Here is a 21441-nt window from a genome sequence, read left to right as displayed (position 1 = left end):
CTTGTCCATGGTCATGTAGGCTAGTAAGTGCCAGAGAGGCAGGATTCAAATCCAGGTCTTCCTAACTCCAAGGTCTACCCACTATCCTCTATGATATGCTTCTATTTGTATAACAATGACAAAATTTGTCAAAATTCTTATAGTCCTGCTTTTCAACTCAAGGATTATCAATCTTTTTGTGTGTGTGCCAAAGACCCCTCTGGAAGTCTTTTCAGCATCTTTTTTTGTGTTGTCTTTACCAGTAGATTGTAAGCTCCTTGAAAGCAGGGACTATCTTTGTTTTTATTTGTATTTCTATCCCCAGTACTTAGTACAGTGCCTGGCACATAGTAGGCATTTATTAAAGGTTTGTTGACTGACTGCCTAATTGACTAGTGAACCCTTCTCAGAATAATGCTTTTGAACACACAAAACAAAACACACAGGATTACATTCTATTGAAATAAAGATGTCATTTCTTTTCTCATCCAAGTTTATGGTACCCCTGAAATCTATCCATGGACCCCAAGTTAAGAAACTCTGCCTTAACTGATTGAAGGAGCTGAACTCAATTGTTCTTTCTTGATATCTAAAAGATATCTAACAATCCAGTAATTACTCAGCCCAGAGGAATGATCAGTCCCCAGTTCTCCATATGCACATTTTTCTCTTTGGCTTTCACTGCTGCTTTTACACTGAAGATGATCAACACTGCTGTTTGTACTCAAGACAAATGGTCAGAAGATACAAATGATGTTTAGCCTAAGGTTAATGCTCACTTTGTCAGGAGGGTAACTGCTAAAAGGAAAACGCATCTGCCTCTCCAGAACACTGATGGATGGGGTATTTAGGTGGTGCAGTGGATAGAGTGCTGGGCCTGGAGTCAGGAAGACTCATCTTCCCGAGTTCAAATCTGGCCTCAGACACTTCTTAGCTGGGTGACCCTGGGCAAGTCACTTAACCCTGTTTGCCTCAGTTTCCTCATCTGTAAAATGAGTTGGAGAAGGAAATGAAAAACCACTCCAGTATCTCTGCCAAGAAAAGCCCAAATGGGGTCACAAAGGGTTGGACGTGACTGAAAAATGACTGAACAACAACACATTGATGGCTATACATTCTAAGAGTATACACATATATTCACACATACAGGCACATATAGCTACACATACATACATACATATATAGAAACATACATACACCTACAGAGAATTAGACACTTTCTTGGCCCAGGTCCTACCTAATTCTTTAGCACGTGTAGACTTGAACTTCCACACACCTTTAAATATTAAGTGCACATTTGTGCCCCAGAAACATGTCTGGCCCCTGTGCTAGGAATGAAGCGACAAGTTCAGCCAGTGTTGAACTGCACTCTGTTTCTTACTGGCCATTTGCCCCTGTGACAGTTCGCTATCATCTGCGTACATCACTGTCTTTACAAGCAGTCTCTCCCAGTGGTGGGGCCTTCAGAGAAACAGGGTCGGTATGAATTTAAAATGTCATATTGAGTCAATTTACAATAAGGCAGCAGTTTCATCAGGTTGGTTTTTTTTTATTAAGTCAAACTTTCACTTCTCACTGAACCTGAACTAAGTTGACTCATTCTGTGGGTGGTTACCTAATGAATGTGGGTGTCTAAACCCAATATCCTCAGCACCACCTGAGCTCTTGAGAGTTGTCTCCAACCCTAATTCCTCAACCTCTCCATGATTAGGTCCTTCTTTGCTGCTGGGGGGTTCACTCAATAATTCAATTCAACAATCATTTATAAAGCATCTGCTCTGTGCCAGGCATTGTGGTAGGTACTGGGGATTCAAATATAAGAATTAAACAGTCCCTGCCCTCCGGGAGGTTACAAATCAACTAGAGAATATAACATATACATAGATAGACATAACACAATGTTAGAGGCAAGTGCAACGCAAAGCACTACAGAAAAATTTGAGGAGAAAGAGATGACTGACATTAACAGGCAGAGGGGGCAGAATCAGGGGATCAAGGTTCACAGAAGAGATGTCACCTGAGCTGAGCCTTTGAGAGACATAAGGATTCTAAAAGTTGGAGGTGAGGATGGTATGCACTCTAGGCAGCAGAGAGAACAGGACATAGGGAGAGAAAATATGATCAATGGGGAAAGTTTCAGAAGAAGAGACAGTGTGATATAGGGTCAAGAGTATTGACTTTGAAGTCAGAAGAGCTACATTCAAATAACACCTCTGACAAATGCCACCTGTGTGACCTTGGGCAAGTCATTTAACCTCTCTGGGCCTCATCTTCCTCATTTGTGAAATAAGATGGTCAGACTAGGTGACCTCTGAGTTTCTTGCCAGGTCTAGATTTAAGATCCTATGGTCCCCCATGATTGAAGAAAAGAAGGAGAGTATAAGTGAAAAGGTAGAGAGATTTTGAAGTCTGTAGTAGAGGAAATGAGGCAGTTTCAGGAGGGACACCCTCATTCTTCTCAGTAAAGTACAGAGTGAGGTCATCTGCTGAGAGAGAGGAGGGTGAAAGTGACATCAGGAGTTCGAGGAGAGAAGAGGAGTTTTGAAACAGCTGCTGTGAGAATCAACCAGAGAAGAATGAAAAGATTGCCCTGGAGCAGTGAAGATGCAGTTAAGACGAGACTATGAATTTTCAGTGGATCCAGTTGGCCCGGTGTTCTGACTTCTGCCAGCATCATCTAGAAGCTTGAGGGGGTAGGAGCAACCTGGGGTTGAGGGACAGGACAGTATTAACAAGGGAAGGATAAGGGAGCAGAAGAGTCAAGGGTGGAGAACAGAGCCTTACTGAGTTAGAGTCAAGACTGTGAAAAGAGGTAAATGAGATCAGAATAGGGGCAATGGGCTAGTGGGAGAGAAGTTATGGAAGGACTGGAGATTGAAGGGAGGATGAAGGAAGAACAAAGTAGAGGGAGAGATGGAAAGACAGAAAATGATGATTAGAGGAGAGGAACCTCAGAGGTTTATCATTTTGGGGGTCACTTTGACAGTGAAGACTAAGGCATGCCCAAATGTGCAGAGAGCTAGGTGGCGCCATAGTGCTTAGAGTACAGAACCTGGAGTCAGGAAGACTCATCTTCCTGAGTTCAAATCTGACCTCAGGCACTTTCTAGCTGTGTGACCCTGGGCAAGTCACTTAACCCTGTTTACCTCAGTTCCCTCATCTGTAAGATGAGCTGGAGAAGAAAATGGCCAGCATCTTTGCCAGGAAAACCCCAAATGGGGTCCTAGAGAGTCAGGCATGACTGAGAAATGACTGAACAAGCAAACAAGCCTAGCCTATAGTGACAGGCATTACATCTATCACACCTTCCCAAGTCCCTGCAGTTGTGACTATCCCTTCTCTTCAAATTACCTTATATTTATTTATCCATGCATATATATAGTCTACTGCCAGTAGAATGTAAGCTTCTTGAAGGGGTGAATGGTCTCTTTTTCTGTCTTTTTCCTCAGGGTCTACCAGTGTCTTGCACAATAAATATTTGCCGAAGCTGGGTTGATCTGGGCAAAAAAAATTGGAGTCATGGTCAGTACCACCCTTAAGCTACCAAAGTCGGGTAGTCAGTTTGACTTCCACTTTCCTGCAGCCAAGTGAGTGGAGAAAACATTATCTTTCCTGTTTTCCTTTATTTCTAGTACATGATCTTTCATTGGGGAACAGATTTCTTTACCCTTATTCCTGTCCCATAAGCCACAGTTGAATGTGATCAGGATTCCCCAAGTTGAACGTGAAGATCTAGGAGGGTAAGCAGAAAGAGATCTAGGAGAAAGTTAGAGGTGAATGCCTCTATTCTGGAAATTTTAGTCTAGTTCCTTTTTCATTTTATTTTATGTATAATAAACTATGTGATCACAGAGTGCACAGGGTAGGGGCTCATGAACAAGTTATAAATAGCAGGTTTCATATTTCAGCATTTTGAGCAATATTCTGTTCTATCCCCAGGATTAATTTTGAGCCCAGTCAGTGAGCCACCACTGCAGTAGGCTTTGGGGTTGGGCAGGGACTGGGGTTTCCATTGGGCATATAGCCTTTTTGTAAAAGGGCTATTCCTCAGACACATGTCAGAAAAAGTAACTTATAAAACCAGAAGGCTGGTAGTTCAAGTGGTGCATCACTATATGGGCAATTCAGATATTGCACTTACTACATGATTAATGGTGTCATTTTTTTTCTGTATATTTAAGAAAGACAGTACTCAAACCACATACAATTTAACTGGCCCTATTTTGGGGTCAGTGTCATAAGTCCAACAAAAGTAATTTTTTTTTCAACATTCACCATGCTCCTGTAAGTTTATAATAGGACTGTGCAGATTATCCAGGAGTTTCTCTTAATAAGAAGAGTTGGGGAAAGGTGGACCTGGAAGACTTTATCTTGCATTCCTGTAGCTGTACCTGCAAATAGGAAGATTGCTGGAACCAAATAGTTTGGTCCTGGGGCTTCCTAATCCAAATTTTCAGTCTAAGACCAAACTTAGGTCAACTCCAGAGTTTCACTTTTTACATCTGTCCACCTCCAAGGAATCACCTTCTTCTCTGAAAAGGGGTTGGTTAGAAATGGAGAGCAAGGGCAAGCTGGATCATATGACCTCTACAGCAAAGAGAACACCCAAAGACAAGTTGAGTCTGACTGGGTCTGAAGAATTTAAGGTCTCAGATCCTGGCTTAATTGCCAGCAAACCTGGGTCCAGAAATCATTTGCATGATGTAGCAGGATTTCTCTCTTCCTATCTTGACTTTCATTTTCTCCTATCCCCCAGACATCATTATTCCATGGGAGAGGAACCATGGCCCCAAGACCCTCTTTAAGTCAACTAATCAATCAATTAATAAGCGTTTTATGTGCACTGTCCAAGGTACCGGCCATAGAAAGACAAAAATGAAATAGTCCTTTCCTTCAAGGAGCTTATATTCTCTTGGGGGAGACAGTATATACATAAAATATATACATGCAAAATAAATACAAGGTAATTGGGGGAGAGGGGAGAGAAGAGGCACTAGCAGTTGAGTGGATCAAGGAAGATGTTACATACATAAATAAGTAAATTTAAAGTATATATAAAATAATATCAAGAGGGAGACTAGTATCTGGAGCTACTCTGTGAAAGGTTTTAAATGCAAAACAAAGATGGCATTTGATCCTGGAGGTAATCAGGAGCCATTGGAGCTTCTCAAGCAGGGAGTGACATAATCAGACTTGTGCTGTAGCAATGTCACTTTGGCACCTATGAGTGACTTGTGTCAGGGACACTAATACTAATAAAGAGGCTAATGAGATAATCCAGATTAAGGTGATGGGGGCTTGAATGAGGGTGGTGACTGTGTGAGTGGAGAGAAGGGGAAGTAAGTAGAGGAGAGATGTGGAGTTAGAATCAACTGGATATGTGGTGGGAGGGAGAATGAAGAGCTGAGGGTAACTCCAAAGTCATGAAGCCTAGTCTGAAGACTGGTCCCAAGGCTTTCTTCACATTATATGTGTGTTCCCCTCCCACAGCCTTTCCAGGATTTTTGAGAGCAAGGGCAAGGGGGGAGGAAACAGGTTTAAATTCCAGTAACAGTAGCAACCTCATAAGAAAAGTCTTACAAGGCATTCATTTAACAAACATTTTATTGAGGGCAGAGAGTAAAGCTTAGAGACATCCGAGGGCTCAGATTAGAAAAGAAGCTCAGAGACAATCATAAGAGCTGGGAGAGAAAGCTAGTAGAGAATGTGAGAGTGGCACTAAAGGAGAAAACCAATGGAGATACTTAGGGCTGAACTTAGGAAGCAAATATGACCTTGGGTGTGTTTGGACGAGGTGGGGTAAGGGTCAGAGAGGAAAGAATCATCCAGCAGGAATCCATTTCCTAAAAAATAGGAAGCCTGAGCTTAGAGAAGGTCAGAGACAACATGAGAACTGAGCTCAAGTATACAAGCTTACTGCAAATATGGGGAGATGACTAAGAAAGCTATGAGAGATCACTGAGAGCTGAGTTTAAGGGGATGAGCCCCAAAAGAGTACAGGAAATGAAGGAGAGAAATTACTGGAGATTAAAGTTAGGCTTGTAAAGAAAAGCTCAAGGAGAATGTAAGAGCTAAAGGACACAGCCTTGGAGAGAACATGAAGGCTGAGGGGAGAAAAGCTCTGAGAACATTGGAGACCTGATAACATGAGAGACTTGCTTAAAGAGAAAGTTCAGCAGATGCATGCCCCTCCATCATGCCCCCACCATCTAGGAGAACAGTGAGCACCACCTGAGCCTCAGACTGAAAGCAGTAGCTTGCCCTGCAGCACATGCTCTCCAAAGATATTGAGGCTCTTCCCAATCCTAGAACATGGTCTAGCAAAAGCCTTACCCTGGAGAGAGGTGATCATTTCCTCTTCTTAACCTATGAGTTAAAATCCTTTCCAGGAGACCCAAACATAGAAGAATCGGTGGAGGAGCCAATTACCCACATCAGCTGGTGCCAATGGGGATTGGTTCAATTGCACAGGTGCTAGCAACATCCAGATTAGTCCCAGTGTTTCCCTGTTTCCCCACATTTATTGGTGGCCCTCATAATTTACCCAGACACATGTCTGAAAGGGTGAGATTTTATTTTCATTCTCTCAGATGATGGGATCATAGGGGATCCCCCCTTCCAGGTTCTCCCCTTTGATCGGCTTCCTGTCGGGCACTTCCACAGTCTTCTTGCACTGTTCTGTGATGATCTGAAGCTTCTTTTCTGGTCTCTTGCTCTTTGTGTCTCTTCTCAGAGGTCTCTCCCATTCCTTCTGTTCTTGTCCTCCTTCTGCTACCCCCTCATCTTTCATTCTGGTTCTCTCTCCAGCTCCAGTTGTTCAAGATGATCCCTCTCCCTCCCAGAATGTTCTCAAGCCATCTCCCTTCTCTTCTGCCTTTCCCATCCCCTCCAAGCTTTGTGCTGCTGCTCCCAATGCCTTTTTCACAGCTCATGTTCTCACTCCTCTTCCACCCTGGTGTGCTTCATTCTGCTGAATGATGGTGATGCCCACCTTTCTCTTTCCTTTTCTCATCTTTCGATGAACTTTTTTCCCTATGTGACATTTGCTGGGGTGGTTTGATGGTCAAGGATTCACCTTTTTACCTCCATCTTGCATACAATCTGCCTTCTTATAAGGTGAATTCCTGATTGTTATCTCCATGTGGTGACCTCTCAGCTTCCCCTCTTCAAGGAAATCCCACTTAGAATCCCCATCATGAGAATTTTTAATGTGTTTTACCTCTGCCTTCTCCTCTTGTTTCTTCCCCCCCATCTTTTCCTGAAGCATTTCATCTAAAGTTTCCACTTTCCACAAATCCTCTTCATCACCCATTTGAGTTAAGACACATACTGTGCCTGCCACCACCAACACCACAGCTGCTGCCCACCCAGAGACTGAGGAGCAGCATTGAGTGCAGGAGAGGTGTGTCACTTCTAGTTTGGGGCAGCTTGGTGATGTCACATTTAAGCTTTTCATCTAAGTTTTAGAGATGGAAGGGATCTTAGAGATCATTTAGTCCAGTCCCCTCATTTTATAGATGAGAAAACTGAGACTCAGAAAGAGGAAATGACTTGCCTAAGGGCACAGAAGCAATATGTAGCAGAGTTAAGATCTGAACCCAGGTTCTCTGACTTCAAATCTACAGCTTCTTCCACTACAATATTTCCTCTACATTCACCTGGGCCTAGACCTGCCCCAGGACATCAAGTCTGCATTACTCTTTCTTGGGCCCAGACCATCATGGGGGTTCCCAAACTTCTGATCGTACATTTTATACTGAACCAGGAATTCTGTCCACACCTGATCTGTTCACCTCAGAAGACCAGGAGAAATTGAGGGTGGTCAAGGAGAGGTAGAGAAAGGATAGATGTGGATGATGATATCATAAATTTAGAACTATAAAGGACCTAAGAGAGCGTTTAGTACAACATCCTCATTTTACACACAGGGAAACTGAGGCCCAGAAAGGTAAAGTCACTTTCCCAAGGTCATATAGGCAGTAATAAGGAGGCAGTGTTGTACAGTGGAAAGACTGTTGGCCCTGGGATCAGAGGCCCTGGGTTCAAATCCTGTCTCTATCACTACCTGTATGCTCTTGGTGAATTACTTAAACATCCTGGTCCTCAGTTTCCTCACTTGCAAAATGATAGGGTTGGAATGGATGACCCCTCATGTCCCTTGCAGCTCAAAATCTATGAACTTTATAGTGAAAGATGTGGGATTTGGACAAAAGTGATCTGATTCCATATCTAGTGCTCTTCCTACTATACCATGTTAAGTTATAAGACCAGGGAGGGGAGGAGCGGCTGGGAAATCTGGTAACTATTCAGTATGAATTAGCAAAGGCTGCCCAGGAATATTAACCACCATCACAAAGGAGAGTCTGGTCCTTAAGACGATTGTGAGGTCAGGTCTCCCTATGTCCACAGAGAACAGAAGCTGCATCCTGAGAGACTTAGAAAGAGGGTTAATAACTAGTGGAAACAAAAAAAAACCTGCCAATCAATAGAGGCCTTCTCCTCAGTCATTTGCTTATATCCTATAATGAAAACTCACCCTGAGAGTCAGGTCTCATTGTCTCCTTTTATACAGGTAATTAGGGTCTCCTAATCCACTGGGACTCAAAGAAAACACAGTTCGAAGTCATTCAGACCAGGGACAGCGCCTCCTAGTCAGACGGCTTCAGGTTCCTGCTACTGGCAACATCCCAGGTGACGAGGCTTCCTCAGGTTCACTGTACCTTCTGCTGGTGCGTGGTGGCAAACGAGTGTTTCTGATTTGGGGCCCCATCCCCCAAGTGGGGCAGCTTTGCCATTGAACCCAGCACATCACTAAGAGGCTCTAATCCTAGGTCTCCCACTCAGTGACTGTGATTTTGGACAAGTTAATTCCTCACTCTGAGTCCCGGGTTGTTGGGTTTGGTTATTTTTTTCCTGTAAGATTAAATGAATGGACTAGATTTCTAAGATCCTCTTATATCCCTGTATGACCTTGGATAAGTCACTCATCCTCTCTGGGCTTCTGTTTACTTGCTTGTAAGATGAAGGGACTGGACTAGAGAATATTTGAAGCCCCCTTCCAGCAGTAGAGCTATATTCTTCCATGGATATTATTTTGGATTCTGATCCTGGAGATTCCAGGAACCACCAGGTTAATCTTCTTCGCTGGGAACTAGCTTTTTCTTATTACAGTGACAATGCCATGGCATTTCTGACCTATCATAAAGAAGCACATGCATGGAACACTTGTTACTCACGACTCCCATGTCTCCAAAAAGTACCACAGAGACAAAGCAAACTCCAAATGTAAGTCATTTATTCTAAGAGGTCCTTACTTCCTCTCAGTTGGACTGCTGCTATAAATTCCTAACTTATCTCTCTACCTGTAACTTCTTTTTTTGTTTTGTTTTGTTTTTTAGGCAGTTGGGGTTGAGTGATTTGCCCAGGGTCACACAGCTAGTAAGTGTCAAGTGTTCGGTCTGAGGCCAGATTTGAACCTATAACTGCTGCTTAGCCAATGTCCAAAACAATATAGCCAGATTCCCCATCAAGAAATCTTGAAATTAGCACCCTAGCACCTACCAAATAAAATTATCAGCTCCACAGCCTGTCATTCTACTTCACCCACTTTTCCAGCCTTATTTTCCATTCTACTATACTCTGTGTTCCAGCCAAATTGGAGTAGTTGCCATTGTCTGATCTCATCTTGCTCGAACCCTCCACCATACTTGGTTGAAATGCTTCCTTTGCTTCAAAGTTGAGCTCAGGGGCCAGCCCTTTTGTAAAGTTTTCCCTGATCTAATCAGCTAGAAGTATAAGTAAGTATATACAAACGATTATCTCTTGGAAATGCAAAATGACTGAAGGCACCAAGCGAACACAAGTGAGCAACATTTTCAGTGAGAACTCAGTGATAAAAAATTTATCCTTAGACAAAATGAGATGTATGTTAATAATTCTCATGAATACTAGAAATTTCTCCTGCAAAGATTTTTCCCAGCACTCTCTCATTCTATTCTAACTTGTACTAGAGTGATTTGTGTATACTTTATCTTCCCTACTGCAAGACTATAAGCTACTTGAAGGGAAGGGACTGTTTCTTATTTACTTTTTTATCCATAGCACAAGTAAGTGCCTTATACCCAGAAGGTATTTAGTAAAAGTTGGTCGTATTGAATTGATTGAATTCTCTTGTCAGATCCAGGTATTTTGTACTGGACTGGAATTCTCTGAGGAAGTGGTGATCACAATTGGCTGGTCAGGACAGGGAGGTTGTAGAAGAAAACAGCTATTTCCAGTAGCCCTAAAGAAGGTATCAGTCTACTCTGAGGTTGCCTATTGGCAGCAGATAAAGCTGAGAGATCTGGGATCTCTGAGTTAGTGCTTCTAAATTAGCCCTTATACAGTGGTTATAGGGTTGAGTATATTGGCTGTAGGGAGAGTAATGCAGCTGTAAAGAGTATGATTATGTGAGTGACTTTCCTTGTGTGACTATACTCCCATGTGCTGGGTGTCCTTATGAAAATCTCATACACTGGGCTATGTGGCAAGCTGCCTGAGGCATTATGCCTGCATGGGCAGGGATTGCCTCTTGGGATGCTGTTTACTGAGCAAGAGATGCCAATGCCAAAGTCTATATTTCATACTTTTGGGTTCCAGAAACTATTTAGGATGTGAACCCAGGAGATTTTCTCCATAAAAACAGATCATAGAACTGAAGCTGATGCAAATCCGGCCCCAGTAGACTGGTAGATTTTGATACTGGCCACAGAGAAAATACTGAGATGAGATGAGAGAACTAACTCTTCCTTCACCCTGTCTCCTCATGCTCAAGAGGGATAGTTTCCCCACTGTGTAAGATTCTGCCCTGTATCCTATAAGGAATTATACCCATTTGTGTGTAGGAGGACATGGCTCTGTTGAATAATTATTTCTCTCTTGTTATTTGCATTGCTTTTATGTCTTAATTATATACTTTGCTATTTGATTTGTACCTTTGACATGGTCTGTGAATAGAGAGGGTTTTACTGTTAGCGGTTTAAGTCACAATTCACATATCTGATTACCCCAAACAGTGCCATACTAGCCTCAGAAAAGTAGTAAAGGGTTCCAGAGCCAATATTCTTAAGTAACTTTTAAAGGAACCCATTGGCAGCTGGGTGGTGTAGTAGATAGAGCACTGGGCTTGGAATCAGGAAGACTCATCATCCTGAGTTCAAATGCCATCTCAGATTCTTACTAGCCGTGTGACTCTGGGCAAGTCATTTATCTCTGTTTGCCTCAGTCCCTCATCTGTAAAATGAGCTTGAGAAGGAAATGGCAAACCAGGCCAGTATCTCTGCCAAGAAAACCCCAAATGGGGTCATGAAGAGTTGGACATGACTAAAATGACTGAACAATGAAAAGGGACATGTTATACACAGAGTATACCAAGGAGTGGAATGATTATGAATGACTGCATCACAAGGCCATTGACCACTCTGTCCTTGACAATATACATTTGAGCTACCCATCACCACCACTACCACTCTCTTAGGTGAATGAAGGACAAACAACAACAACAAAGGGCATGTTCTCAAAGAGACTTATTCCAACTCATCTAGAGGAGTGAGCAGAGGATATGCCATGCAGCGTATAAAGGCCACGTGAGAGAATATATACCTGAGATGTATTAATAACTAAATCTCTTTCACTCAGACTCCACTAAAAGCAAAACTAATCAACAAATATTCACTAAACATTTACTATGTGCCTGGTCCTTTCCTAGATAGGAATCGGTGACATAGTTCTTGCTCTCCAGGGACTTTTTGGTCTAGTTGGAGAGACAAGATACACATGAAAAAATGATATGAGAGTTAAACCTTAAGGACCAGTCTAGGGGGAGACAGCAAAAAGAAGTTGGATTTATTTTGAAGACAAACCACTCATTTTGCAATTTAACCTCATGCCAGGCCACACCCTACTTTCCAACGGAGCAATACCCACAAAGACAAACCAACCATCTAGTCACCCCCTACCCTAGCCTCAAATTTGTCTGGGTTCAAATCCCTCCCATGTGCTCAGCCTTCAGAGATTTTTGTTTTGTGGTTTGATTCAACCTCAGAACCCCTTTAAATCTTCTCATTTTACCTCATTTAATTCCCATCCAGCCTAATGACTTGCTTGTTATGGTGAAGATAAAAACGATGGCTTAAGGAGTGCTAATGGGGAAGCTTTCATTTGTACTGAGGATGTTCTGAAAGCAGCCAGATCCAGCAAAGAGAATGAGGAGTATGGGAAGGGGTGGTTGGGGGGGGGGCAAGAGAAGTTGAAAAGATACCCATATCCATGTTCAACCTGAAGAGCTGAACCTCTTCTGTGGGGGGAGAAGGGGAAAAGGAAAAAAAAATCATGTGGACAGAACTCTTAGGGAAGCATCTTGATATCAAAGTGTAACCCTGGATAAGTCACTTAACTACCCTGTTCCTCAGTGTCCTGTAAAAGAGGAGGTTGGGCTAGATGGTGTCTGATGCCCCCTCCCACTATAGATCTGTGATCCTGTGTCCATATTTAGTGAACACCTAATATAAGCCCAGGTACTTAGTGCAATATATGATCTTTTCCTTCAATGAGGTTTCAATACATCCAGCAGATGAAACTATCATAGATGAGAGGAAGCATCACACAGTGAACTCCCAAGGGCCTCTGCATTCTCATTTTGTTGAAATGACTACATTCCACTAAAGTTCTTCTACTCCATGTCTCGCTGTGGCACAGAGGCCAGCCTGGCTTCTCAAAGGCTTTATTCATAGAGTGTAGACTGTGGCAGGTCCTAGCCAGGCTGGAAAGGCTTTCGTTTCAGCACTGGAAATAGACTGTATTGAGGATAAGCCTTGCCAGGTTCAGAGACCTATTACCAGGTCAGCCACGGTATGATAAGTTCTTTTTACCCACAACAAACCTTTGTATGAAGGTTTGTAGACTGCTTTGGTAGAGGGAGAACTCATGCCAATGAAATTATGGGCTTATGAAGTAATGATGTAAGAACTAATGAATAGATTTTAATCTGGCCTCTCTGCTCATTTGACCCTGTCTTTATTCTCTGTGGCTTACAATGATGATACTGAATATGTTTGAACAGATAAACAAAATAGTAGCTGCTTGTAGCATTTTGTGCTTTGGTGTTTGTATTACAGTTTTTAAAAAAATCAAGATCTTTAAAACTAAATTTTATTTTTTTAATTAATAAATATTTATTTTCTCTCACTCTTACCTCTTTCCCCCAATGGGAAAAAAATCCTCAGCAAAAGTCTTGTAGCAAACATGCATAAGCAAAACAAATGGCCACATTGGCCACATCTCATTCTGCCTCTTGAATCAACCCCTTCTCTGTCAGGAGGTAGATAGTATTCTTCATCTCCGGTCCTCTGTAATCCTAGTTGGTCATTGCATTGACCAGAGTTCTCAAGTTTTCAGAGTTGTTCATCTTTACAATGTTGTTGTTACTGTATAAATTGTTCTCCTGGTTCTGCTCATTTCACCTGTATCAGTTCAAAAAGTCTTTCTAGGTTTCTCTGAGACTATCCATTTCATCATTTCTCGTAGAACAATAGTATTTTATTACATTCAAGTGACATTCTTCGTTCAGCTATTCTCCAGTTGATAGGCATCTCCTTAGTTTTCATTTCTTTGCCATTACAAAAAAAAAAGTTGCCATAACTATTTTTGTACATGTGAGTCCTTTTCCTCTTTCTTTGATCTCACAAGGCAAGAATATTAATCTCTACATTCAAGAAGCTAACAGACTAAAGGGAGATGAGACAAATGGACAGATGGACACACTCATCTATAGATACAAGAAGAGAACAGTAGACAATTACAGAAGGGTGTATGTTGTAACACCCCCTTTGCATTATAATAATAATACAGTGTAGTGAAAAAAGTGCTAAGGGCAGCTAGGTGGCGCAGTGGATAGCGCACCAGCCCTGAAGTCAGGAGGACCTGAGTTCAAATCCGGCCTCAGACCAAACACTTAACACTTACTAGCTGTGTAACCCTGGGCAAGTCACTTAACCCCAATTGCCTAAAAAAATAAAATAAAATAAAATAAAAAGTGCTGACCTGGGTTATGGGTAGGAAACCTGGGTTTGATTCTTGACAGATATTTATTAGTTGTGTGATTAAATGCAAGTAGCTTAATCTCCCTGATCTGAGTTGTCATCGTTTGGTCATTTCAGTCATGTCTGACTCTTTGTGACCCCATTTGAGGTTTTCTAGGCAAAGATATTGGAGTGGTTTGCCATTTCCTTCACCAGCTCATTTTTACAGATGAGGAAACTGAGGCAAACAGGGTTAAGTGACTTGCCCAACGTCACATAGCTAGTAAGTATCTGAGGCCAGATTTGAACTCATGAAGATGAGTGTTCCTGATTGTAAGCCCAGTGCTCTACCCATTGCATCACTTAGCTGCCCTTCCCTGATCTGTAAAATGAGCAGAAATATACAATATCTCTCTACCTCACAGGGTTGTTGTATAGAAAGTGTCCTGTAGGCCTTACAAAAACCTCGAGCTTTTGTAATGTGAGTGTATATAGGTGAGTTGTTATTATTAAAAGCATCAGTAATGGTATGTCTGAGGCAGGTGAAAGACAACATTTCAGCCTAGTTAAGCTCCCAGAGGCTGATCAGCCACCTGTCTGTGGGCTGGTGAATTATTCAGCCATAGCCACAGTTGAAGACCCCCTTCTAAGTCACAGAGGGGTTGTAATTTGTATCTGTGGGTGGGACATCTGCACCAACGAAACTCACAGCTCCTGGATGTATGGACAAGCTGGCATATTTGGACCAGTATTGATAATTCACAGTACAGAGGACTTTGAGGCTCACAGAATGCTTTCTGACACATCAAAAGCTTCACACATGTAATGAATTTTGAGTTGGATTTTAAAGGCTGCTGTTGGTTTCTGTTACTAGGTAGGTAAGATAACTGAATCGTCTGACCTTTTGCTCAAAGAGCGAGCATCTCCTGGTCTACTGGTTATTTTTTTCTCTGTCATCAACCGTTATTTCTCCCAGGGATCAGAGGCAGGCTAGTAATCAACCACTGTTTGTCCAACAGCTCCCAGGATCTTTTCTCGCCCCCTCTTTCCTCACCTCTGTTGTTTTTCTAGTCTCTGGCTTGCCTTTAATGCCATTGATATTCCACAGGATTCTTTCCCATGTTGATTAGGAGGTGGAAACTATTCCCCCCCTTCACCTCCATCACCCCCTCCCAACCCCCAGCTGTCCTGAGGCTCTTGATTAATTCCTGTCCATAAACTCTCTGATGAGGCTGCATGCTCTCGACAGGCAGTCCTCCTGGATCCAGGATTAGCTCAGTAAGAGTAGATTTTCTCCACGTGGCCCCACTTGCATTCTCTGTAGCAAGGTTTGCATGATAGGGCTGGCTTGGGGCTGCCTCTGAGTCAGGAGTGCCTCTGTGGAAAAGGCCAGCCAAATCTTGGCAAGATGGGAAAGGTCCCTGCTGACCACTTTTTGGCCTGGTCTGAAAAACTGGGAATCTGTGGGCTCCCCAATTTGGGAGGGTCAGTCACTAGGGAGAGAAACAAAGCCACAGCTACAGGGAAGGCCCTCCACATAAGTGGGTAAGTGGCTTTGGCTGCTACCTATGTAGTGTGCTGCCCAAAGGCCCATATACAACCAAATATCTTCCCCACTGTCTTTCTATGGTGCCTGAAATTCCCATTGTTCGTTAGTTTCTCCTCTGGATTGGACAACAAAGATAGAGCTGTATTCACAGGCCAGTTACCTGAAATGAGAGAGAGAGGTTCTTGGCCCTCTACCTCTTTAGCATGGTAACACAGTTAATTTTATTTTTTATTAAATTATGTTTATTCTGTTATTCTGCATTTGATGAACATTGACAAACATGAATATTTCTATAACAAAGAATAGAAAAAGAGGATTGTATATGAAACCACAAAGTTTCATTATTATGAACAGTTTGCTTTTTTTTAAAAAAGTATATAATAAATGAGGGTGTCAGTTTCCAAGCTGTCCTGATTATCGGTTTCCTGAACTTCTTTTTGTTCTTTTCTGTAAAATTAAAAAAAAACTCAATGACCCCTTTTTTATAAGACTATCACCAGCTTCCCTCACTCTCTGTCCTTTAAATTTATTTTTTTTAAAAAGAGACTTCCCTTATAATAAATAAGCATAAGTCAAGCAAAACAAATCCACACATCACCAATGGCTGAAAATGCCTGTCACATAACACAATATATTTTGCCAGGTTAACTAGATGAAATCTTGGAAGTCACTTAAATATTGACCCTGAAAGAGATGCACTTTGGAGTACTGTGTCATCAAGAAAGAGTGCAGCTATAATGAGATCTGGGGGACAAGGGCATCTATAGCAAGGGCCCAGGGTGCCGGGAGGGGAATTATCTTCCTCCCCTCCCCAACACATAACCTATGCCCAGTCATCAAGATGCCCCTCCTCCTCACTGTTCTCCCTGCTAGTACCCTATTCATGCATTGCTCCAGCCTCCTTGCTTCTGTTCTTGGAATCCCTTCCACCACTTCCCTCTTCATGCCACTTTTGTGACTCCAACTCACTCTCTGAGGTCTTGGATCGCACCTTTTCCATAAACCCTTCTCAGACTATTCCTTCTCTGAACCCCTACAACATTGTTGTTGTTGTTATTGTTGTAGAGTGTCAGATTCTTGGTGACCCCATTTGGGGTTTTCTTGACAAAGATACTGGAGTGGTTTGCCATTTCCTTCTCCAGCTCATTTTACAGATGATGAAACTGAGGCAGACAGGGTCAAGTGATTTGCCCAGGGTCACACAGCTAGTAAATGTCTGAGACTGGATTTGAACTCAGGTCTTCCTGACTCCAGGCCTGACACTCTACCCACTGCGCCACCTAGGGGCCCTATGAGCCTTAAAACATCACTGAGTACTAAATTCTTATTCATTTTTTCCATATATAAAAATAATAGCCCACATGTCTACAATGCTTTAAGATTTACAAAGCACTTTCCCCTATAAGTAGACAATAGAAGAATTATGACCCCCATTTTACTGATGTGGAAACTGAGTCACAGAAAAGTGAAGTGATTTACCATGGGTCAGAGTGTTAGTAAGTACAGGAGCTAGAATTTGAACCCAGGTCTCCAGACTCCAAGTCTTTCTCATCTGCTATGTTATTTCTGTCTCCTCGACTAAGACTGTGGTTTCTACTTCTATTGCGTCTACTATTGTCTTTCCTGTTACAGGGCTGGGCATATAACAGACCACGGGGTCATAAGATCACAGATTTAGAGCTCTAAGGGATCTTTGAAATCGTACAGTCCAAACGCCTCATCTTATAGCAGAGGAAACTAAAGCCCAGAGAAGTCTTTCTTTGCCCAAGATCACACAGGTAGGCAGTGAAGACCAGAATAGCATTGCATCCAGGTCACGTAGAGCTTGAGAGGCACTCAGTAAACACCTGTCTGATCTTTCTTGCCTAGGCTTAGTCCTTTTGACCACTTGTGTTGATTTGTGATTGAAGTCTGGGCATCCCAAGTCCTCCCTCTGTATATCTCTACTTCTTGGCCTCGTGGTGGGGGGTCCTTGAGTTACCACCAAAACACCAGCCGTGTTACCAGCACGGATGAACTCGAGAAGCGGCATAGTGTAGTTTGTAGAATTACAAGGGTGGGTGGGTTTGAATCCTGCTTCAGAAAGTTGCCTGATCATGGTTATGATCATGGTGATCGTAACTTTCCAGAGCTGCATTTTCCTTATCTGTAAAGTGGGAATGATAATACTGGGCTCACAGGAACAAAGATTTAGAGGGAGAAGAGACTTCAGAGGTCATCTCATCTAATTCTGGGGCAGCTGGGTGGTGCTGCCGATAGAGTGCCAGGGCTGGAGTCAGGAAGACGCATCTTCCTGAGCTCATCTCTGGCCTCAGACACGTACTAGCTGTGTGACCCTCGGCAAGTCACTTAACCTTGTTTACCTCAGTTTCCTCATCTGAGCTGGAGAAGGAAATGGTGAACCACTCCAGTATCTTTGCCAGAAAAACCCCAAATGGAGTCACAAGGAGTCAGATGTGACTGAAAATGACTGACCAATAACAAGTCTAGTCCTCCCATTTTACAGATGAAGAAATTAAAGTCCAGAGAGGTTAAATGATGTGTCCAAGCTCAGGTCCCATGATTGCAATGTCAGCATAGCAAATTCAACAGTTGTTCTACCACACCACATGGCTTCCCTTGTACTACCCACCTCACAGTGCTGTTGGGGAAAGCATTTTGCAAATCTTTAAGCACTATATAAATGTGAATGATTATTGTTGGCGGGGAGAGGGCAGTAGCTGCTTTCACTTTGTCCTAATAAGGCATCTATTCTCACTCCTGTTTTTAAGCTGCCTGAAGGCAATTTATAAATGCAGAGCTTGCTTAGGCTTCTGAGCTGGAATCTCCTGACCTGTAAAACTGACTGTGTAGGAAGGAAAGAGAGTAATAAAGTAGGGTGGGAAATTTGATGGCACAACAGTGTAATGTAGCTTAGGAGCTAGATTACCTATGTAGGTTTTCCTGATTTTTGATACTTTGTATATCCCTGACATAATCCTTATGCACTGGGCCCTGGGGTAGGGTGCTCAGGGCCTCAGGCACAGAGCACTCCCAAAGGTCTGGGCAATAATGGGCTTTGATCAAAGTTGGCGATTGCTGTGTCATTGACACATTTTGACCTCTTTGCTATTTTCTCATGACACCTGGGGCAGAGGCCTTGAGAACCCCTACAACTTACTCCAGTGGAGACTCCTCCCCTTTCCAAAATGAGGGTAACACGCCAGCACAGATGTTGATAGTATTTCACATTCCTACCCTTCTAGTCCTTCCTTCCTGTCCAATGGGCAATTTGGGAGCACATGGTTCTTTAGCCTTAATAGAGGAGAGATCATCTCATTCTTCCCACTAGGGATTTAACCTAAGCCATCTCCAGCCCTTGACCACCAAACCTATTCCCATGGCAGAAGGATCTCTTTACAATCTCTTCTGGAGAATAAACTGAACTCATGATTTTTCTGAAACATCCCAGCTATTTCTGAAATGGCTCAGACTCCCTGAGTTGTGAAAGGATTATTTTGAATTCTTGGGACATTCCTGATATTGAAGAAAGATGAGGTGGTGAGCTGTGGCCTCATAGTTGGTCTTGTTCAGCTTTCAGATGGACACTAAGTATGAAAATCTCACCTCACCTTTCCTTTCTGAATCAGCTGCTGTCTATGTCTGCGCCTGTATGTTTCTCTTCAGTTAAAAAGGTTTTGATTCTGACAAAGAAATAGAATGTGACAAAAACAAAAACCTTATCAGAGTATGTGTGCACGGTGGGAAAAATAAGATAAGTGAAAATCAATCCCTCTCTGGATCAGAGTATGTGTCTTTGTGCGTAGAAAACTCCATCTAACAAGAAAACAATGTTCCCTTTGAACAGCTTTCCGTCTGACAAGAGGAGGGCAGCAGTGTCTCTGTGGAATTGTGTGGCGTGCCAGGCAGGCCAGCCAAGCAGGGGCAAAACAGACTTTGTAATGGAGCTGAGCACTTACTCTAGTCCTCCCCCCCCCCCCCCCCCCCCCCCCCCCCCCCCCCCCGCCTCTCCTAACACCAGTTGCAGTCATCCACAGGATGTATTCTTTCTTTTTCTTTCCAGTGATGTCTCTGGGGATGCTGTTGCCAAGTGGCTGCCTCCAGGAGGCCCAGCCATTAAGCTCTTTCCCTGCTCTCTTCAATTCAATTGAACAAACATTTATTAAGTGCTTGCTATATGTAAAGCATTGTGCTAGATTTTGGGGATGCAAAGCAACATCCCCGGGCAAAACAACAACAACAGCAACAACAAAACCAGTCTTTGTTCTTACAAAACTTACATTCTACCAGGGGTGGGGGAGGGGTAATTTGAGGAAGGAGAGAGCCCTAAGAAGGTCGGTGGAGAGGAGGAAGAACAGCTTCCTGGAGGAAGTGGCTGAGCCTTGAAGGAAGATGAGATTTCAAAGGGGGACGAGGGAATGCATTTCTAGGCATGGGGACACAGGGGCAGGAGGTACGAATAGCCTGTTCAGGGAGCAGCTTGCGGGACAATTTGGCTGGAATAAAGAGGGCATAAGTGGGGACTAATATGAAACCAGTCTAGAAAGGAAAACTAAAGCCGGGTTGTGAAAGGCTTCAAATGCCGGGCTGACGAATTTGTATTGATCCTAATGGGATCCACTGAATGGGAACCCCTGGAGATTTTTCAGCGTGGGAGTGTCCTCGCAAGCTCTGTGCCTTAGTAATGATCTTTTGGTAGCTGTATGGAGAAGAGGTTAGAGAAAGGAAGAGACTAGAATCATGGAGAGTAATTAGGAGGCTATTGCAGTAGTTCAGGTGAGTAGTGATTACCGACAGTAATCACTTTCAGGATCAAATGAGATAATATTTTAAAAATGCTCAGCACAGAGAGAGGAAGGGAGAAAATTTGGAACCCAAAGTTTTAAAAACAAAAGTTAAAAAAATTGTTTTCACATGCAACTGGGAAATAAGATGTATAGGAAATGGGGTACAGAAGTCTATCCTTCCCTACAGGAAAATTGAAGGGGAAGGGGATGGGGGGGGGGGGAGATAGAAGGGAAGGCAGATTAGGAGAAGAGGTATTCAGAATGCATGCCATCTTGGGGTAGGGGGAGGGACGAGATGGGGAGAAAATTTAGAACTCAAAATCTTGTGGAAGTGAATGTTGAAAACTAAAAATAAATACATTAATTTAAAATAAAGTAAAATGCTTAGCACAGTGTCTGACATATAACAGGTACTTAATACATGCCTATTTCCTATTCCCCCAGTAGTGGCTATGTGAATAAGAGTGGGGGTGGATGGAAGAAATATTATAGAGGTAGAATCAATAGGATTTAACAGCTGAATGGATATGGATGGTGGTGATGAGGGAGAATAAAGAGTCAAAATGACATCAAGGTTAAGAAACTGGGTGACTGAAAGGATAGTGGAGGCTTAAAGAGGAACAGGAAAATACGGAAGGACAGGCTTAAGGGTGAAGATAATGAGTTCTGTTTAGTACACGTTGAGCTTGAGATGCCAATGGGACACCCAGGTGGAGCTAGCCAGCAGGGCTAGCTCCTAGGTAATAAGGGACTAGAATTCAGAATTGGGATTATTGCTGGATATAAATATTTGGCAGTTTTCTGCATAGAGGCAATAATTTAATCTACGAAAACTACGAGATCACCAATGGAACATGAGTAGGAAAGAGAAGAGGGTTCATCACAGAGCCCTGGGGAACACTTATGAGCAAGAGATGAATGATGACCCAAGCAAAGGAGACTAAGGAGTTATGTTGGGACAAGCAGGAGAACCAGGACAGAGCCGAGGTGGTGAAGCCAATGGAAGACAGAGTATGCAGAAGGAGGAACTGTTCAAAGGTATCAAAGCTGCAAAGAAGTCAAAGAACAC

This window comes from Vombatus ursinus, unplaced genomic scaffold (assembly GCF_900497805.2).
Source record: "Vombatus ursinus unplaced genomic scaffold, bare-nosed wombat genome assembly UNPS02014793.1, whole genome shotgun sequence".
Taxonomy (NCBI): Eukaryota; Metazoa; Chordata; class Mammalia; order Diprotodontia; family Vombatidae; genus Vombatus; species Vombatus ursinus.
The sequence above is the reverse complement of the archived record's forward strand: the minus strand, read 5'-3'. Positions refer to the sequence as shown.